This window comes from Lissotriton helveticus, chromosome 8 (assembly GCF_964261635.1).
Source record: "Lissotriton helveticus chromosome 8, aLisHel1.1, whole genome shotgun sequence".
Taxonomy (NCBI): Eukaryota; Metazoa; Chordata; class Amphibia; order Caudata; family Salamandridae; genus Lissotriton; species Lissotriton helveticus.
In genome coordinates, this window is record NC_136069.1 from 1,090,865,119 (window position 1) to 1,090,888,193 (window position 23,075).

Consider the following 23,075-nt stretch of genomic DNA (forward strand, 5'->3'; position numbering starts at 1 on the left):
GGGGCCCTCGGCACAATCGCATCTTTAAAAAAAAAAAAATTAAGAAGGGGGTTGTGTGGCCCCCATTCCTTTCCTATTTTGTGGGCCCTGGGGACCCCATCCCCCAGGGCGTCATCCTTATTATTTTTTAAATGGAAGGGGGCCATGTGGCCCCCCTCTCGAGGCCATATTCGGCCATCACATGGGGCATGGCCAGTGTTTTTTTAATTTAATTTATTTGGAGGGGGTGGCGTAGCCCCCCTCCTGGGCCAATTCTGGCCCCAGGGACCCCATCCCCCGGAGCCTGGCAACTACATTGGAGATTGTGGGGGAGCCTCAATGCCCCAACGGTCCCAGCTGCTGACATGCAGTTCCCGGTGTGGAAAAGTAATCTGGTTTGGGTTTTGGAAGAGAGAGCAGGTTTCCTGCTCTCTCTTTCAAAATCCAAACCACAGTTTGCTATGGCAGGGCGGGAGCCGCAAGGCTCCCGCCCTGCCATAGCAAACAGAAGTGTCCCGGGGTGGGCATGCCGGGACACTGCAGGGGTGGCAGTTCCCTGGGCCATCACTGTCACCAGGAGGGTGACTGTGAATACTTAATTCCCCAGGGAGGTGTGGGGGACTCGAGCCACACAGGTTGTTTAAAAAAAAAAATAGAAGCCCCTGGGGTGGCGGTCCCTGGGGCTGTGGGGGGCCATGTGCCCCCGCAAATATTTTTAAAAAGCCCTGGGGGTGGCGGTCGCCGGGGCTTGGGGTGGCCTTGGCGGCCCCGGGGTGGTGGCGGTCCCCGGGGCTGCGGGGGGGCTGCATGGCCCCGCAACTCAATTATTGTGCACCGTGGAGGAGGCGGTCCCCGGGGCAGTGTGGGGGGATTGGGGCCCCCCACACTTCTATTTTCACTGCCACCGGGACCTGGCGCACTCAGGGGTTGAATAAACACGAAGCGTGGGGGCCCGCGCTTCGTTTTTTTATTTTTGCGGTCAGACCCTCGGATCCGCCGCAACTTTTGCTGATTCTTTTTTTATAAAATGCTTTTGTTGGCTGAGCAGGCCTAGGGAGTCAGGGTGTTTCTACCCTGCCCCCTTTTGTTATTTTTCACCTTTTTTTGCCCTGTTTTCTTGTGCCTCGGTTACCGAGACACAAGATGGCTGCCAACACTTCCTGGTTTGGTGTGTTGACAGCCAATTAGAATGAAGCTCGTGGTCAGGATGGTCCACATATCTTCAGTGCCTCTAAATATCAAAACTTTTCTTTTTTGATTTTCTACGCAACTACTGAACGGATTTACACCATTTAAGAAAAAGAGTCCTTTATGAAACAAGGGCTATCGTTATGCCAAATTTGGTGTTATTCCGTTCAGCAGTTCAAGCTGTAGCTGTGTCTAAAGTTTCCTATGGAAAATGCATTTTTAGACCTCTTTTTTTTAATTTCTCAGGAACTACTGAACCAGGAACCTCCAGGATGCGCCAGGTGGCTCCTTTGCAGAGAGGCCACGTGTTGGACAGGCCACATGAAGGGCTCGCTCCCTCCCCGCAGGACAGGGCCCGGGCCACCGTCAGCACCACTGCCCGGCCCAGCCGCCATCTTGGACACGGCACCACGCGGCCGCGCGGCCTCAGCCCGACCCCAACCCTGGGCCTGGCCAGGCCCCGACATCCCGGCACCACCCTCCACCCAGGAGGTGAACGGCCCACTTGGCAGGTCAATGGGAGTACGAAGTGTCGATGGCTCTCCCCCGCCAGGTGCCGAGCACCCCCAGCCTCCTCGGGCGCTGGCTCCGCCCCCCTGCTGGGTGTCTGGACTCCCTCATCCCGGACCTCCCGACCTCCAAGAGCGAGGGTCCGGACATCAAAGGGCGCCAGACCTATAACTGGGGCAGCCCCAGGACAGGAAGGCAGTTGTATCCTGGAGTCGAGAGACACCGCGACGAACTCATCCTTGACGGACTGTTGGCGCTGCCACAGCCCTGCCTTGTGAACTATTGTCCTGCCTGCTGGCGCTGCCGCGGCCCTCTGTAACCTGCATTCTCGTGGGACCTGCTGGCGCTGCCGCGGCCCGTTGTAACCTTCATCCTCGTTGGGACCTGCTGGCGCTGCCGCGGCCCGTTGCAACCTGCATTCTCTTGGGACCTGCTGGCGCTGCCGCGACCCGTTGTAACCTTCATCCTCGTTGGGACCTGCTGGCGCTGCCGCGGCCCGTTGCCACCTACGACCTCTTCGGGACCTGCCGGCGCTGCCGCGGTCTGATCCATCCGAACACCGAGCTCGAGGATTGTGAGCTATCACCGTTACACACCCGTACCCGTGGGTACCAAGACTGTCCCGCTACCCCCTTCCCTTACTAGAGACTAGAATTGAGAGGATCATCGTGTCCTGATCGCCTTGTATCGTACCACCCTACTACCCGAAGTGCCTATAAAAGGTGTTACCCTAATCTTTGTGTGGTGTCCATCTGTGGGGGGGAAGTTACCTGTCTGTGCGATCACTGTGCTCGGCCGGCCCTCCCGGTCCCCGTCTAACATTGGTGGCTAGCGGCGCGATCCGAACCAACGCGTACCGTACAGACAGTAACTCACCCTACGACTAAAACCACAATGACGACCAAAGAGAGCGGATCGGCGGAGAAGTTCCAGATGGAAAAGCTGGAAGAATACAACCACCGAGAGCTCAAACAATTTTGCATGGACTTAGGAATTGCTACCACCGGGCTAAGCACAAAAGAAGACTTCAAAAACGCCCTAGAGGCCTGGACAGAGACAAATACCGCAACCCCCCGGGACCCCGCAGCCCCGGAAGTCAACACCACCCGGACGGAGGAACGGAGAACAGGCCCCTCCCATGAAGAGATCCAAGAGCGGGAAAAAAATAGATTACACGAGTTAGACTTGGCACGACTCAGATTAGACGGAGAATTGAAACTGGCGGAACAAAAAATAAACTTAGAACACTTACGGCTCAGAGAAGAGCGAGAGGAAAAACAGAGACAGAGAGACCTCGAAGAAAAAAGACTGGCATACGAGCACGAGTGCAAACTAGCGGAGATAGAAATACGCAAACTGAACAAAAACCTAGGGGTGCCCGAGCAACCGCACTCCCCGGGTCCTACCGAGCAGAAGGTCCACATCCCCAAGGATGTGGTCCGAGAATATCACCGGAACGACGACATACAGCAGTGGTTCAAGGCCTATGAGATTGCCATGACCGCCCACCGGGTCGCTCGAAGTGACTGGGGAGCCGGTCTATGGGGGAGATTCGTCAACGAGGGTCGTGATGCCCTGCTGCAGCTTCCGGACCATCAAATGACGTCCTATGACCACATGAAGGCCGCCCTCCTCAGTCGATATGGACTTACACCCGAAATGTACCACCAGAGGTTCCGCAACTGCACCCGGATACCAGGTACGACGTGGTTGGAATACGTGAACTATTTCAGCCGAGCCTTCGAGGGGTGGATCAAGGGTAACAACGTAACCACTTACGAACAACTCTTCAATCTCATTGTGTGGGAGCACCTCTCCAACAACTGCTTTGTCGAGCTCAGGCAGCACCTCCTCGACAGTAAATTGACTGAACCCCGGCAGCTCGCCACCGAGGCTGACCGGTGGGAGAGCACCCGAGTGGCCCGGAGTGGGCCGAATGAGCAGAACAGAACCAACCAAGGTCACCATCGTCCCCGAGGAGGAGGAGGAGGCCCGGGCCGGGGCAGAGACGCCGCCCCGGCCGCACCCACTAACGCCACCCCGGCCCCAGCAGGCCGGGGAAACCCCCCGATGCGCCCGGGGTTCCGAGCTAACGTGACGTGTCATCGATGCCAGCGAGTCGGCCACTATGCCAGTGACCCGACCTGCCCGAAGAACCAGGCCCCCGGGCCCCGCCAGATGGCGGCCGCCGCCCTGGGAGAAGAACAAGTCTCCGAAGACACGGAGACCTATGAGTCGGAGCAGTTCGAGTGGGAACCCGCCGCCATGACCCTGGCATGCCTAGGAGGAAGAGACATGGTCCCGCGGACTCCCCTGCCCGCCAACACTCGGAAGTACAGCCAATGGGTGAGCATCAATGGGCGCAAGGCCGAGGCCCTGCGTGACACCGGGGCCAGTGTGACGGCCGTCCGCTGTCACCTGGTGACCCCAGAACAAATCCTACCAAACGTACTTTGCCCCGTCCGATCGGCAGATAACTCGGAGAGCCTGTGTCGGATGGCCTGCGTCCCCTTCAAATGGGGAGGAGTGTCCGGCATGCTGAAAGTAACTGTCCGTGACGATGCCCCCGTAGACTGCCTCCTGGGGAACGATCTCGAGAGCTCCCCGTGGGCCGCTGTGGAAAGAAGAGAGCATCTGGGGATGTTGGGTCTCCCGGACTGGGCGTGCGTAACCACCCGGTCCATGGCCACCCGCACCATCCCTAGACCAGAAGAACCAGAATGGGCAGCACCTCCGCCCTCGATCACTCCAGAAGAAGACTTCCTCCAGACCGACCACCCGGACCCCACCCCAGAGGGGTCCACACAGCCCCCCGAGCTTCCCGACCTGGCTCAGTGGCGTCAAGAAGGGGGGCCCACCCAGGAACAATTCCGGCAGGAGCAAAAGACCTGCCCCTCCCTCGAGGGATTGCGACAGCAAGCGCTCGCCCAGAGCCAAGGAGACACCACCGGGGCCCACTGGGTTTATTGGGACAATGATCTCTTGTACAGCGAACAGAAAATCGCAGAACTGGGGGCCGGGCGAGTGCTGGTGGTGCCCCTCCACTTCAGAGACTTCCTGTTGAACCTAGCCCATGATGTCCCCCTGGCCGGGCACCTGGGCCAAAACAAGACCTACCACCGCCTGGTGACTCACTTTTTTTGGCCCAAAATGAGAAATGACGTATCCAACCATTGCCGGTCCTGCCCGACCTGCCAGGCCAGTGGGAAGAGCGGCCGCAAACTCAAGGCACCCCTACAACCATTCCCCGTGGTGACCACCCCGTTCGAAAGGGTGGGAATAGACATTGTGGGGCCCCTGGACCCCCGAACAGCACAGGGACATCGCTTCATCCTGGTCCTGGTGGATCACGCTACCCGCTATCCTGAGGCGGTCCCCCTTCGTACGATAACAGCCCCAGTAGTGGGTCGAGCCTTGATGGGGATCTTCTCTCGAGTGGGCTTCCCCCGGGAAGTCGTCAGCGACAGGGGTACGAACTTTATTTCAAAGTATATGAAATCCCTCTGGCAGCAGTGCGGAGTCACTTACCGATTCACCACCCCCTATCACCCCCAGGGGAACGGACTGGTCGAGCGGTTCAACCGCACCCTCAAGGGGATGATCATGGGGCTGGAAGAACCCCTACGCCGCCAGTGGGACGTGCTACTACCGTGCCTCCTCTTCGCCTACCGAGAAGTCCCCCAGAAGTCCCTCGGCTTCAGCCCCTTCGAACTCCTGTACGGACACCCCGTTCGCGGGCCTCTCAGCCTAGTGAAGGAGGAATGGGAAATGGCTCCCCTAAAGACCCCTCCGGACGTCTACAAATACCTCCTGACCCTCCGTAATCAGACCCGGAAATTCAGGGAGATCGCTAAAGCCAATCTGGAGGCCAGTCAAGAGGACATGAAGAAGTGGTACGACCAACATGCCTCCTCCATCGAGTTTGAACCGGGTCAGCAGGTATGGGTGATGTCCCCCATCGAACCATGTGCCTTGCAGGACAAATGGACGGGGCCCTTCAAGGTGATCGAGCGCAGGAGCCCCGTCACCTATCTCATCGACCTGGAGTCCCCCCGGAACCCCCTCCGGGTCCTCCACGCCAACCGACTCAAACCCCACTTCGTGCGCTCAGAGCTCAGCCTGCTGATGGCTACCGACAGTGGCGCAGAAGGAGACTCCGAGCCCCTCCCTGACCTACTGAGGACCCGGGAAAGAGATGGTTCGGTGGACGGGGTCCGACTCTCTGAGGCCCTGACCCCAGAGCAGCGTCAAGATTGCCGGGCCCTCCTGCTGCCGTTCGCAAACCTGTTCTCTCTCGCACCCGGAGTCACCTCCTGGTGTCTGCACGACGTGGACACGGGGGACAGTCCTCCTGTTCGACACCGGGCGTACCGAGTACCGGATCGGGTACGTACGTGCATCCAAGAAGAAGTCTTCAAGATGCTCGCCCTCGGAGTCATCGAACCTTCGGACAGTCCCTGGGCCAGCCCGGTCGTCCTGGTCCCCAAGGCCGCGGCCCCGGGCACCACCCCTGAACTCCGGTTCTGCATTGACTATCGGGGTCTGAACGCGGTCACCCGAACCGACGCTCACCCTATCCCCCGAGCAGATGAACTAGTCGACCGCATGGGGGCAGCCCGCTACCTAAGCATCTTCGACCTGACAGCGGGCTACTGGCAGATCGGCCTCACCCCCAGAGCCCAAGAACGTTCCGCTTTCTCCACCCCGGATGGGCACTACCATTTCAGAGTGATGCCCTTCGGCATGAAGAACGCTCCAGCCACTTTTCAAAGACTGGTGAACCAGGTATTGGCAGGCCTCGAAGAATTCAGCGCCGCCTACCTGGACGACATCGCGGTATACAGCCGCCACTGGACGGATCACCTCCACCACCTCAGAGAGGTCCTGCAGGCCCTCCAACAGGCCGGCCTCACCATAAAGGCCAGCAAGTGCCAAATCGGCCAGGGGTCCGTGACCTACCTCGGACACCAAGTGGGGAGCGGTCTGGTGGCCCCCCTCCAACTCAAGGTAGCTGCCATTCAGTCCTGGCAACCCCCCGAGACACAAACCGAGGTCCGAGCCTTCCTGGGGCTCACCGGATACTACCGGCGGTTTGTAAAGGACTATGGCAGCATTGTGGGGCCCCTCACGGAGCTCACGTCTAAGAACCACCCAAAAAGAGTCAACTGGACTCCCGACTGTCAAGCAGCCTTCGAGACGCTGAAGGCCGCCATGTGCACCGCTCCTGTGCTCCAGGCCCCCGACTACAGCCGCGAGTTCATCGTGCAGACCGATGCCTCCGACCAGGGTATTGGGGCCGTCCTCTCCCAACTGAACCCCGAGGGAGTGGACCAACCAGTGGCCTTCATCAGCAGACGCCTACTGCCCCGAGAACAGCGCTGGAGCACCATTGAGCGAGAGGCCTTCGCGGTGGTATGGGCCCTCAAGAAGCTCTGGCCGTACCTCTTCGGAACCCATTTCCGGGTACAGACGGACCATCGGCCCCTGCAATGGCTCATGCAGATGCGGGGGGAGAACCCCAAACTATTGCGATGGTCCATCTCCCTGCAGGGGATGGACTTCACTGTGGAACATCGCCCTGGCCAAGACCACGCCAACACGGATGGCCTGTCCCGCTTTTTCCGCCTCGACGAGGAAAGTCCCCAAGAAGATGGGTGACTCTCCCCGCCTTCAGCTGGGGGGGACGCATGTTGGACAGGCCACATGAAGGGCTCGCTCCCTCCCCGCAGGACAGGGCCCGGGCCACCGTCAGCACCATTGCCCGGCCCAGCCGCCATCTTGGACACGGCACCACGCGGCCGCGCGGCCTCAGCCCGACCCCAACCCTGGGCCTGGCCAGGCCCCGACATCCCGGCACCACCCTCCACCCAGGAGGTGAACGGCCCACTTGGCAGGTCAATGGGAGTACGAAGTGTCGATGGCTCTCCCCCGCCAGGTGCCGAGCACCCCCAGCCTCCTCGGGCGCTGGCTCCGCCCCCCTGCTGGGTGTCTGGACTCCCTCATCCCGGACCTCCCGACCTCCAAGAGCGAGGGTCCGGACATCAAAGGGCGCCAGACCTATAACTGGGGCAGCCCCAGGACAGGAAGGCAGTTGTATCCTGGAGTCGAGAGACACCGCGACGAACTCATCCTTGACGGACTGTTGGCGCTGCCACAGCCCTGCCTTGTGAACTATTGTCCTGCCTGCTGGCGCTGCCGCGGCCCTCTGTAACCTGCATTCTCGTGGGACCTGCTGGCGCTGCCGCGGCCCGTTGTAACCTTCATCCTCGTTGGGACCTGCTGGCGCTGCCGCGGCCCGTTGCAACCTGCATCCTCGTGGGACCTGCTGGCGCTGCCGCGGCCCGTTGTAACCTCCATCCTCGTTGGGACCTGCTGGCGCTGCCGCGGCCCGTTGCAACCTGCATTCTCTTGGGACCTGCTGGCGCTGCCGCGACCCGTTGTAACCTTCATCCTCGTTGGGACCTGCTGGCGCTGCCGCGGCCCGTTGCCACCTACGACCTCTTCGGGACCTGCCGGCGCTGCCGCGGTCTGACCCATCCGAACACCGAGCTCGAGGATTGTGAGCTATCACCGTTACACACCCGTACCCGTGGGTACCAAGACTGTCCCGCTACCCCCTTCCCTTACTAGAGACTAGAATTGAGAGGATCATCGTGTCCTGATCGCCTTGTATCGTACCACCCTACTACCCGAAGTGCCTATAAAAGGTGTTACCCTAATCTTTGTGTGGTGTCCATCTGTGGGGGGGAAGTTACCTGTCTGTGCGATCACTGTGCTCGGCCGGCCCTCCCGGTCCCCGTCTAACACCACGCCCCTTTTTACACACCTCATAGAGGTGTAAAAAGGGGATTGGCCTCTTTACACGTCCCTGCAAGGGAGCCCCCTGGCCCATACTGGAGGCTCCTGGTGAGCTAGTTGGCCCCCAGGGACCTCCAGTATGCGAAAGGAATTACTTCCTCCTCTGCGAACGCGCCAGGGGGCACGTTTGCAGAGACATGCAGGGAGGAGGCGTGGCCTCCTCCTGATCCCGTTTTTAAAACAAAAAGAAACTTTTAAGAAGGGGGGCTCTGAAGCCCCCTTCTGTTTCTTTTTTTTGGCCCTGGGGTCCCCATCCCCCAGGGCCTGCCCCCAATTCTTTTAATTATTGTATTTAAATCGGAAGGGGGCTGCGTGGGCCCCCTCCCTTGGCCTATTTTGGGCAACATATATATTTTCAGTGATGTTATTTGAGTTGTCATCAGTGATGTCACTGACCATGTCATGAATGATCTAATATGTGACATCATCAGCAGTGGATTGCGGGTGCGCGAAATATAGTTAGTACAACTAACTATATAGGAGCAATTTCAATGGTTTTGTATGAGTAAAATGTCCAGCTAACTATAACACCACTAAAACTTATAGTTTTTTGAGTGAATTTCAAAGGTTTTTTTAAAAGCTAATTCCTAACTATATAACTCCTGAAACCTATGGTTTTTTCAGTGAATTTCAAAGGTTTTTTAAATGCTAATTCCTACCTATATAAGGCCTGACACCAATGGTTTTTTCAGTGAATTTGCAAGGTTTTTTAAATGCTAATTCCTAACTATATAAGGCCTGAAACCTATGGTTTTTTCAGTGAATTTCAAAGGTTTTTAAATGCTAATTCTATTAGCGGATAGCGTTTTTATATATTAAAACGTTTTTTAAATCTCAAATGCGTGCTTTGCTAACAGAGTTTTTAAGCACAGGCTCTTTTGTCCCTGGTGGCCATCTACCTCTCTACCTCTACACCTCTACCTCTCTCTACACGCACACATATACACATATATATATGCATATATATGCATATGCATTTATATATATGTATGTGTATATATATATATATACATACATATATAAACATATATAATCTGCATATCCATATAAATACAAATATAAATGCATGCATACATATACATATATGCATACATATGCATGTTATTTACATGAAAGTTTTAAAAACACTAATAAAAGCAAAGCTAAAAAGCCACCTCATTACAAACAGAATGGCTTTAACTTAAATGAGGGCGAGATCTATTGCATTTTCAATGCTTGTTTGGTTCCATCAAGAAGGCATTCAGATGTGTCACACATTTGCCATAAATTCTGAATGTTAGCACTCTAGTTGCTCATTAGATCACTGTAGTAAAGCTACTGCTCACCAGGGAAGTCTGCTGCTGGTATTCAAAGTGCATGTTTCAGTCTGCATGTCAGAATTTCTTTAATGAAATAGAAGAGGATTTGAGAAGTCACTCAAAATGTGCCCTAATTTTCCTTTCTTCAGCACTAATCATAATTTCTATGGCAAAATGAACCCCCTCATTTTGTTCCTTTGCAAATTAAATGTTTTAAGTGTTAACACTTTATTCCAATCAAGATGACTTCAGGTGTGCCATACTTTTGTCATAAGTAAGACTGTTAGCGCTCTAGTTGTTCTTTAGAACACTCTGGGACATTCTGTCATTGGGCTATAGTTGGGCTACATCTGGCTGATATTTGGGCTACATTTGTTTTTTTTTTGTCTCTGGTGGCCATCTTTGGGCTACATTGGGCTACATTGGGCTACATTGGGCTACATTTGGGCTCTAACATATATATAGCCCAATGTAGCCCAATATATATTTTTTCAAAGTTAATTTTTGTAAAAACCACTGGAGCACATATCTTGAGACATAGCAAAGGCACATCGGGCTACCAGTCCCTACAATTTTGCCAAGTTTGGTGGAAAACCATTCAGCCGTTCGGGCTAAAAGTGAGTCCAACCGCCCTATGGAAATTAACATGGGGAAAACACGTTTTGGGACACCCCTTTTATCTCGGCCACCGCTTGACGAATCCCCCCAAACTTTCAGGGAAGGACCGGAGCGCCGCGAGGCAAAGTTAAGGAAAATTTCAGGAAGATTCCTCAACCGGCCCCAAAGTTATTGGCAATAGAATGTTGCGATTTCCCTATGGAAAACAATCCTAACTATATATATATATATATATATATATATATATATATATATATATATATATATATATATATATATATATATATATATATATATATATATATATATATTCACTGAAAAAACCATAGGTTATAGACCATATATAGTTAGGAAATAGCATTTAGAAAACCTTATTTTACTCACACAAAACCATTGAAATTCCATATATAGTTAGTTGCACTAACTATATATCGCGCACCTGCAATCCACTGCTGATGATGTCACATATTACATCATTCATGACATGGTCAGTGACATCACTGATGACATCACTGATGACATCTCAAATGACATCACTGATGACATCACTGATGACATCTCAAATGACATTACTGATCACATCACTGATGACATCATTCATGTGATGATACAATGAACCTCTTCAGACTCTAATATAACCTTAGATACACTCAGTGTAAACAGACACTCACAGACTGTCACTCATCCATGGAGTTACTCACACACCTAGTCAGTCTTGCAAAGAATCAATCACACCTCGATTTCCTCAACTATATAGTTATACACACCTTACTTATTGGAACATATAATAACACATATTTACTCTGTTATACAATCCCTGATACAAGTTCACAATAATCCATACAGCCACTCACACATTCACTGGCTCTTATGCACAGTTATTTATATATGTCAACTATCACATGTACTGTGTTTTACATATGTACTTACTTTGACATGTAGCACTGAGATATCCATTCACTCACCAATACACTCATGCACACAGTCAACCGCCCATACAGATGTTTCCACATGCACTTTTGAACCCATACATCTAGTGAATCAACTGCTCACACATCTATGCACAGAGTCATACACCTCCCAGACACCCACACACACACTCAGTCTCCCATACAAATACTTGGGCAACTAATCAATAACCCATATAGTTAGTCATATAGCTAATGATCAACACATGCATCAGATTACAAAACAACAGACACAATGATGCACAATTTAAAACAGTTTAGTCACTAACCCATGCACTCAGTGAGACACATTTAATCACTCACTTATACAGTCAGTCATGCACCTACTAAATCCTTCATCCAGACACTTATACATCCACTCATTCTTCAATATGTAAGACATATTTTAACTTTACAGAAGCATACAGTCACTGGATGTTGTCATCAGTGATGTCATCAGTGATGTCATTTGAGATGTCATCAGTGATGTCATCAGTGATGTCACTGACCATGTCATGAATGATGTAATATGTGACATCATCAGCAGTGGATTGCAGGTGCGCGATATATAGTTAGTGCAACTAACTATATATGGAATTTCAATGGTTTTGTGTGAGTAAAATAAGGTTTTCTAAATGCTATTTCCTAACTATATATGGTCTATAACCTATGGTTTTTTCAGTGAATTTTCAAGGTTTTGTAAATGCTAATTCCTAACTATATATGGTCTATAACCTATGGTTTTTTCTGTGAATTTCATTGGTTTTTTAACAGCTAATATCTGTAGCTGTAAAATGTATTCTTCTTTAAATCCAAAAATATATTTTATATGTTTATGAATAATTTTTTTTTAAAATATTTTTTTTTCTTCGTTCCCGCTTCGCGAATCGGGAAGCTTCCCGTTAGCTGACCTTGATGCCGCGAAATAGACCGCGAGCCGGTAAACGTTTCTTTACCGCAAGTGCCGCGTTAGAAAACAACATCGTGACGCCTCCCGTCCGCATGACGTTCCACGTTGTCGCTTGATACGTCATATGACGTGCTACGTTAGCAAACTGGTACGCGAAGCGAGTGCCAAAGCGCAGGTTTCTGGAAGCAAACCGGGAGGCCCTGCAAAGCGCTTAACGTAAACACAGCAAGTCATGTGACTTGGTAATAACACTTTTCATTGGTTCATTTCACTTTTGGTTTCCTAATGATGTAAGACTAGGTCATATAATCTAAAATGAACACTTTTGATTGGTTGAGAACTCTTGTTTTTCCCAAATGATGAAAATCCCTCCTTCTTTCCTCACTCTGACTTTCATCATTGTGAGAGAAAGACCCTTTGTGATCACTGAGCAATGGCTTCTTTAGTAGCTTCAGCTGGTGCTTCCCCACCACCTCCACCACATCCAAGGAAGAGTGGACCACCTGCTCAAGTTGTAATTCAACAAGAAGAAGAAGAAGAGGAACAGGAGGACGAGCACGAAGAGAGGCAGTTTTTGCCTGAGCAGCCCAAGACGTCTCACCGGAAAGAAAACTTCATTTGGCAATTTTTTAAAATTCCCAAAGGTCAGAAAAAAGTAAATGCAAGATACGTAACTTGCCTTATATGTCAAGATAGACTGTCCAGAGGGACCGACAAAAAATACAGTTTCGGAAACTACACAATGCATCGCCATATGACTAGGTGGCATCCTAACAACTACAGTGCTGCACAGTTTCGGAACGACCTAGATAATCTCCCTATTATGGCCAGAAGATCTGTTGTACCGGAAGTAACGGGACCAGAGGGCAGGGAGATGGTGCCAAATATACAAATGAGATTTGGTGAAGTAAAACACACCTGCGTATTTTGCGATGGATTCATTTCCTACGGAGAAAGAAGCATCACTCTGATCAACAGAGCTATTGACTATCATATGCAAGTTTGTCCGAAACGCCCAAAATAATAAATACTTCTTTTTTTTGTTTTGTTGCTCCTGTTGAGCCCTTTACAATGAATCGTTTTCATTGCCCCCTCCAAGAAAAACCCAAAAAAATATAAAACTGTTCCGAAAAATTCAAAAACAGTAAAAAAATGTTCAGAAAAATAAAAAAAAAAGTTCTTTTCAGAACTACCTCCCCGTTATTAAAAAATTGGTACAATATTTGGAACTGTGCCAACCTCTATTTCTCTTAGTTCGCTTCCTAGTTCGCTCGCTGGTACGCGAACTGGAAGCGAACCAAAAACAGTAAGTATAAGGGAAGGAAACACACACTTATGTTAAAAGAAAGACAGCTATAGGGGAGTAAACTAGAGATACTATTACCCATAATCCACTACTGATGATGTCACATATTACATCATTCATGACATGCTCAGTAACATCATCAGCAGAGGATTGCAGGTTTTTTGGCAACATGCCTTATCCACGGTTTAATAACGCTGCCTTTTGCTTTATATAAGTTTTCAAATTGTATGAAATATATACCAATAGGTCTTTATGAACCTTTAGGTAGTGCTTTTGTTCATGAGGTCTGGTCGCTTCCATACACATACAGATGTTTCAAAGATGATCAAGAAGTTTATCTGAATGGAGAGGAATGCACTGAGACGCCAGATCATTCACTAATGTGTAGGCACATACAGTTACACGATTCATGCAACAAACACCGACCAAATATGGCTTGCGTGTTGCAAGGCACGCCAGTTCCTGCTATCATCCCCACGTTCAAGTTGTTGGAAAATGGTAGTTATTTGATGCTCAATAATGAAGATTGTTCTGAGTTAATTAAAAAGTATTCCTTTTATCGTAACAGTAAGTGAACGGGTTATTTGCTGCAGAAATGTTCTATTTCCTCCCACACATGAACATAGGGAGTTTTCAATCTGGCCACAAATACCAACCTTGGGACACGTTTCAACGGCATGACAAGAATAAGAGCTCTTTTGTCTCAGAGAGAGGTGGCCTTGAGTTCGGCCCGTGAAACTTTCGTACTTCACATAGCGAACACCCGTACACAGGTTTGCCTTTCAATTTCAGCAACATGTTTCCGACTATCTTTAACGCATTCTCCACAAAATCCCTGGCACACTTTTTTAAAGTTGTTACCAGTGGTCTCGTGACTTCATTTGAGAAAATCTTTGGAGTCATCCCTGCTCCCTTTCATTCCATTTTCTCCACTCTGGTTCGTGGATTGCATTTTTACTTGCATTACCAGCGGACGCTCTTGTGCTTTTTTACATTTTTAAATATGGATGTCCCTCCTATGCAACCTCCGACCCTGCAGCTGCTGACACTGTTCCGCAATCGCATGCTAGAATATTATGGCACAATGCCGTTGGCGATATTAAGCACGGCATATGGATTATCTTTTCGGTTCTCCTACTTCACCTGTGTCCAGCCTGTATTTCACTGCCTGACCTGTGATTTCGATTGGGCCATTGATTTGTGTCTCTGCGGACCGGTTTCTCCTGACGTCGACTTTAATCAGCTGATGACTCCTATCATTACTCACGAGTTGATTTGTCCTGGCGAAAGGATTATGGCTGTGGCATTGATGCATGGACTACTTGGTCCCTGGAATTTACTGGCGGCAGCACAGTCTTTCTTGGAACACAGCTTTCTTGAAAACCCACCGAGCTGTCCTCTGATGGTGATAGAGGATCCGGTGCTGGGAGAGCACGTATGTTCTTTTCCGCTTTTAAATTGGATGGCTGAACTGTTTTCGGATGAAGACGGTGACTTCCTATTGGAGGCTGTTGCAGCTTATTTTGCATACACAGTTATGTCATAGACCTTTTTCATGTTTGATATGCTGAGTACTAGCATTTCATTGACAATTCATTGACTTATTTGTCAAGTTTTTATTATTTACCTTGCCTATTGGCTTAAGACTCGATAAAGTACTTGGCTGTTTTATTTTTCTTTAGCATTGAATTTTCCTAGTTTTTAATGCTTTACCTTGCGGACCGTCCACATATAAACTTGCAATCTGCTCTCATGAGATGGCACTTCTATTATCTTATTCAGTTCGTTTCCGGATCATGAGGAGGTGTCATCTAGGTCCTGGATATCTTTACACCGTGTTAAGTTAGCATGGGCTCATTACCGGTTTAAACTTCATTTTTCCTTTTTTGCAACTTCTGCACACGACACTTAGTTGTTGCTTTAGCTTTCCACCTAGTAGTTCATCGTGGTTTACATGAGAATAATATGTTATTGGTCTACTATCTGCTTTACTTGTTAAACTATATCTGTACAGCGAGTGCTAAAGTTTCAAGAACAACACGATACAGAATTGTTATGAGGTCTGATCTCCACGACTTCATACTCATAACATAAGTGCAACTTCTGCCAATTCTGGGCATGAGGCGGGTTTTATATTGCTTTGCCGAACACACATACACAACAGTTGATGCGGTTCACATGAAGAGAGAGCTGGTGTATGCTGATGTGATTCCTTCAAATCTAAGACACTAAAGTATGGACACGCCCTAAACCAACACAAAGAGACCTTCTTAGCAAATAATATAATATGTGTATTAGGGAGGGTGAGATATAAGCAGCCGCGGGCCGTGGAGGGAGTTACGATGGGGCAGGGAGGCGGGGAGGGGGAGAAGCAGGGTGGAGCCCTCTCTACCTTGCCCCTCCCCCTCCCCGCCTCCCTGCCCCACCGTAACTCCCTCCACGGCCCGCGGCTGCTTATAAGTGTTGCTAACTCTTATTCATTTACAGCATGTTAACATACTGTCACCATTCGCTTTTTATGTACTAGTAACTATGCTGGTAATTTTGCTACTGATAATATGTGTACTTGTATTCTCCACCCTGCTTCTCCCCCTCCCCGCCTCCCTGCCTCACCGTAACTCCCTCCACGGCCCGCGGCTGCTTATAAGTGTTGCTAACTCTTATTCATTTACAGCATGTTAACATACTATCACCATTCACTTTTTATGTACTAGTAACTATGCTGGTAATTTTGCTACTGATAATATGTGTACTTTTATTATCTAAGGTACTACGCCTGAGAAGACGGCATTAGTAAATAAACATTTCAAATACACATGTGTTCTTCTTAACTCCATGTTCTGGTTTCTAAGAAATATATAACGACCGACTGTTCATGAGTTCCACGTATCCTGAGGTACTATAAGTTCATATTCTGGATTGTCTAAACATTGAGAGTTTGTTATATCCAATGTGACACTGTACCTAGCTTGCTAAATAGTTTTTGATTACTAACGTGAGTTTTGGGACACCCTAATTCGCCGAGGTTCCAATCCTCTGTCCACAGTTCTGTGTGAGAACAGAAACCCTGCGACAGGGGCACCCCCGACCCTTGCTGGAGCTTCATCACACTTGCGATACAACTCCAGCAATGCATTCGCCGAGGTTCCAATCCTCTGTCCACAGTTCTGTGTGAGAACAGAAACCCTGCGACAGGGGCACCCCCGACCCTTGCTGGAGCTTCATCACACTTGCGATACAACTCCAGCAATGCGCCACCTTTACGGCACAGATACATCACGCATCTGTGCTGTTTTTGCCCCATGATGCGCCACATTGTAAATGCAGCACACCATAGGTGACGGAACAGCGGCACAGAATGACTAACACATCCCTGGTGATGCGCCAGTCATCATAAATCTATCCCTATGCTTCTTATCTTGTTAGAGATGAACCGCCATATGTATCATAAAAGTTATTTGCATTTCCTAAATAGCGAACTTTAAGGAATAAATAGCGATTCTTTACCATTCCTAGTTTGCGATGAGCTATTTGCTAATTAGCCGAATGTAGCCCAATGAAGCCCAATGTAGCCCAATGTAGCCCAAAGATGGCCGCCAGACACACAAAAAAACAAATGTAGCCCAAATATCAGCCAGATGTAGCCCAACTATAGCCCAGTGACAGAATGACCAATCAGCTTCGCAAACCTCCGTTACGCGAAGCGGAGCGCTGTTACAGATATATATCTTTTTTTGAACGTTAATTTCTCAAAATCCACTGGAGCACATATATTGAGACCTAGCAAAGGCACATCGGGCTACCAGTCCCTAATATTTTGCCAAGTTTCGTGCAAATCCATTCAGCCGTTCAATTATTATTATTTTTTTTTTTTTTTGCCCCGCGGGGCCCTTTTAAAACCTCCACATCAAACCTAGGGGGTCAGCGAGGATCTACTATGCCCCCTTATAGTTATTTCCCCCTTTGTTTTGACCTCCTCTTGTCTCTCGATCCTACCGAGAGACAAGATGGCGGCCGCTACGGACTGTTTGGAATGTTGACAGACGCCGGAGAACCAATCAGCTTCGCTTCACAAAGCTCCGTTGCGCGAAAAGTCCGCGAACCAGAGCGCTAACCGGTCCGCTGTTACAGATATATATCTTTTTTTAAACGTTAATTTCTCAAAATCCACTGGAGCACATATATTGAGACCTACAAAAGGCACATCGGGCTACCAGTCCCTACAATTTTGCCAAGTTTCGTGCAAATCCATTCAGCCGTTCGGGCTAAAAGTGAGGCCAACCGCCCTATGGAAAACTCAATGTTAAAAACACGTTTTGGGACCCCCCTTTTTTCTCGGCCCCCACTGGACGAACCCCCCCCAAATTTTCAAGGGCTGCTCAGAAACAAAATGTGCCATTTTCCTGAAAATTTCAGCCGATTCCGTCCACAAACGCCAAAGTTATTAGACATAGAATTTTCAAAAAACCCATAGAGAAAAAATCCTAACTATATATACCTACTGGCGACCGCCAGTAGGTAATATATATATATATATATATATATTACCTACTGGCGGTCGCCAGTATGTAGTTCTAGTCAGGACCTATTATGCATAGGAAATCCGCATCATTCTATTCCCAATAACTTTGGTGCCGATTGATGAATCTTTGCGAAATGTTCCAAATTTGGCCAGCTCTGGTCTGTTCCTATCCTGAAAGTTTTGAGGTGATTCGTCAAGTGGGGGCTGAGAAAAAAGGGGGTCCCAAACCTGTTTTCCCCATGCAATTTCTTATAGGACCTTTAGCCACAGCTACAACCCGAACGGCTGAACGGAATTACACCAAATTTGGCAAAGAGGTAGTCCTCAGTTTATACTTGCGGCTTTTGCTTAAATTGTGTCAATCTGTTCAGTAGTTCCTGAGAAAATTACAGTTAAAGTCATTTATATATCTATGAATGCGGTGGATCTGATGATTCTGCGAGAATCGTCATCGTACCATAAGTGCACCCTTCCAATCACGCGCTGAATGCTAATTGGCTGTCAAGTGGTTGTCAACATTCGAAACCAGGAACTGTTGGCAGCAATTTTGTGCCTCGGTAGAAGCGAGGCTGAGGAAGTCAGGTGTGTTTAGGGTGCGTGCACTGTGCCGTAAAATAAATTAAATTAAACAGAGCTTTTTTATAATTAGACACCGGGGGGCTAAATACCAGAGGCAAAATTATTACATTTAAGGGGGGCCACGAGGGGCCCCCCAGCCTCGGGGATCATCACCCCTGGGGTTTAAAAGAAAAAAATGGTGGGCGGGGTCCAAGGTCCCCAAAGCCGCGGGGACCACCACCCATGGGGCTTTATGTATTGTGGGAGGGCCGACTCTTGCAGTGTCCCGGGTTGTCCATCCTACCCTCCCATAGCAAGGAAATCTGTTCTCTCTTTCAAAATCTAAATCAGATTGCTTTTCCACATGGGGAGCTGCATGTTAGTAGCTCCCCATGTGGAAAAGCAATGCCGGCTCCCAAATGTGTAGAAGTTGTGCACCAAAGGCGCTGGAGTCGCGCACCCTACAGATTATGAGTTGTGCATCCAGCGCGTGCACACCAGGGGTCCGCTATGAGCACTGTGCTGGGTGCGCCACTTTTAATTTTACCGTAAAAAAATAGCCCCTAGCAGTAATTTCTAATGTTCCCGAGGACCCTATTCCCCAGGTCTTATAAAAAATGTTGGGGACAGTGGGGGGAGCCACAATGCCCCCATGGTGCCCCCGGCTCCCCGCGTTCTTTGGGAGCCGGCATTGCTTTTCTGCATGGCGAGATGCTAACTTGCATGTGGAAAAGCAATCTGGTTTGGATTTTGAAAGTGAGAACAGATTTCACTGCTGTGTCTTTCAAAATGCAAACTAAGTTTGCTATGGGAGGGCGGAAGCCGCGAGACTCCCGCCTTCTCATAGCAAACAGCAGTGTCCCGGAGGTAGGCACCCCGGGACACTGCAGGAGGCGGCCCTGGGGCGTGGGGGGTCCCCAGGGCCCTCGAGGGGTCCAGGCGGAGGACCACGCAGTCTGCCTCCCACAATACACAAATACCCGGGGGTGGTGGTTCCCGGGGCTTGAGGGGGGTCATTGAGGTCCCCACACTTCTAATTTTGCAGGAGAGGCCTTGGAGCCCCCCACAACTATTTGTTTTATAGCCCCGGGGGGTGGCTCTCAGTCATGTAGAGGAAACCGCAATGTTGAGAAAATCTTCCGGTAAGATAACAAAGGATTTTGAAGTCCATTTTAGGCATTTTTGTTGTAGTTTGCAGGCGTTAAAGCGAAGACAATTTTAACTCCGTCTTTGTAAATATGCCACTAAGTTTTGTGATGTCGACAATCTCTTCTTCCATTTAAATAGGCAGGAAGTATTTATTGAAGTTCATTGTGAATCGTGAAGCAACACTGTCTAATTGTGATCAATAAAGAAGTGAATGAGTTGTGTACTTGTTTTGCTCGTAATGTGCATAGGGGCAGATTTACAAGTTCATTGCGTTACTATTGCATTACTTTTAAGATATGAAAAGTGATGTGAAAGTGTCGCAAGGAGGTTGTAAATCTGGTACACAGTGTCCTCTTTTACTTTGCTTTCCTTTCTGTAATGTAGAGGTTTCTGTACAGCCAGTACCTTTCAACCCTACCCCCTGCCTGTTACCATAATAACAGTTCATGGAACACTTAAATGAGCACAGAGGTTAGAATTTCACCACACTATGTTGGTAATCGAAACAGTTACTGTGCTGGAGTTTTAAAACTTTTCCATAGGAACCGTTAGTCATTGCTATAGACTCTGGTAAAGATCTGGTAAAGAGTTAGCCTCAGAATTATACTTCAAATTATAAATATCACTTCTATTTTTAAATGTTTTCTAAGTATATTATTATCACACTAAATAATAGTGAAATGTTGTCAGAAAAAGAAGTCAAATATACTTTTTTAATTAACTTTTATTAAAGCAACAATAAATAACTAAAAAGAAACTTAAAGATAACAATATAATAAATAACTAGAAACATAACTTTAACAAAACAATATAAAAAAACAAAATGTGATATGGACTCCAATAGAAGTATGGTAGGTAATCAGCAAAACAAAAATGAAAATTAGTGTTTAAAATTAGATCGATGCGACTAAATGAGGTCAAACATTACAAGTCAAGGTAACACTTCCTGATATTTGCTTATTTTTACGTCTGCAGTGTGCCTGATACATTTCACTTGTCTTTTAGGCCCGCGTTCAAGAGGTGTCTGTATGGAAGTGCCCACTGCGTCAGATTTACACTATGGATCAACAGGTCTTTAAAATGATTCAGAGATGAGACAAAATTAGGTGAGAGATCAAGTCATTATGGAGGACAATATACTTTAGGGCTTATTTACAAGACTCTTGCGCCACTTTTGTGCTACTTTTCCCATGTTGAAAGTGACGCAAAAGTGGCGCAAGGGGCTTGTAAATGCGCTCTTTTATTTCTAATGGATTTAATCGGAGGGATTGTATATCTAGGCAGCTCTGCTTACCTTGTGTAAACACTGTGACCAACAGAGTTCACAACTTGAACTCAGCTTTGGTTCTACACTGCAGAGGGGACAGCAGCGTCCATAACTTTAAAAGAGAAAGAGAAATAATGTGAGAGAGAGTGAGAGAGAGAAAGAGAGAAAAAACTACATTAAAAGTGTGAGAGAAAGAAAGTTACAGATGGAGCAATTAATATTGGAGAAAATACTTGTAGCTCACCTTTTGCCTCCGTTGTGTGTCCAAGCATGTGCTGGTTCATAGTGCACCCTCCAGTTTAGTGATCTGAAAGATAGTATATAGAGTTAGTAATAGCATAGTACATACAACAGCACACGTATATTTTTGGTTTATATATTTGTACACTCAGGATAGTTTATTACACCAAGTTCCACTGTAAGGAGGTGTCTGTGCGCTGTTTCTCTTCCAAAGTAGTATATCCCATGCATTCCCACTGCATAGCGGTGAGTTCTCAATATCGTTGTTTCGGAAACAATCTTCTTTGCTCACCTTTGCTAACCTTGTGCCATTGGCCTGATTCAAAGAGGGTGCACTACGTGTCGAAGCAGCCGTCTCAGAAGTTGTTACGATGGCCATGCATCATCGCAGAATCCTCGAACGTTGAGCTTTAGAGTTGTTGGGGGGACGCCAATTTGTGAAACACAACCTGTAAGGTAAAAAGGAAGTTAACATAGTGTGACATTTTTTATCAAAGGAGAGAGAAAGTGAGAGAGTGACTGCAAAGAATATTCGCAGCTCACCTTTCTGTCACCACTGCGTTTTTCACCATGTGCCGGGGCATAATGCACCCTGAAGCTCTACATATAAAAGATAGTAAAAAAAACATGTTATGATGGTGTTTCTTACCATCTTAATGTGAAGTTGAATAACATCGCACTTTTTTCACATTTTCCCTCTCACATTTAAAAACAACTATTTGTTTAGTTTTTAATCTGGACGTTTGACCGATGATGAAAACGTTCCTGCTGTTGGAAAAAAAAATGTAAATGCAATAACATTTGGTATATAGGACTGCGTTCCACTAAATCGCTGCGTCGATTTTTGTATCCAGTCTGCTGCAGCCCATCGACTCCCCCCGATGCGCACCCAGGCCTCACTGCTCACCTTTTTGTGGACAGGACACCTTCTACATCATGCAGTCCCGCTCTGCCAGCAAGAAGTCTGACATATGGTGCGGAGTCTTGATATCCGTATGGCTAACGACATACTTGTGCTCCCATTATCATCATCGCAGGTTCCTCACCCACTCAGTCCTTCGGTACCACTAACTCAGTGACCAAAGAGGCCAAGTACATAGTAGTGGACTGTTGTACTCAGTGGTTTGGGCCTACATGAGGCGTGCAAACCACTAGGACGGGCCATCACAGTGCTTGCGATGGGAGCATCTAAAAAATGGCGTACAGCAGGTGCGCCCCGTCTTTTTTATTGGTACGGTCACGTGTGTAGTGACGGATGCGCTGGATGGGTGTGGTGTGGGTATATACCAGCCATGAGGGAATGTGTGTGTGCCATTCTGACAACTAGAACTGGAACTAAGAAATCCCTACAATGGAAATCTGGGCAATGTTTCGTTGTTGTGTTTTCCTGGAAGCGTAAGTGGCTGGCCTGAAGTATGCCAGTGCTGCACAAGGCTCTAAACCATGATTCCGGAGCTATGGGCATGGTCCCGTCGTGAGCTATATGAGAAATCATCATCGGGTGTCCGTTTTGTAGTGCTGATGTCACCTGGGTCTTAAAAACAAATGTGTCATTATATCTGTAAAGTCTCACAACTTGGCCAACATGAAAGGTACGGGGTATCACTAACTCTACATTCGTTCATAGTTGCATACATAAAAGTTGGTGGACATGTTGCATTTCTGCGATTATGAATGTTTATTGTACATTCAGTGGACTGTTGTAGCTGTAGTAATACAGGGCTG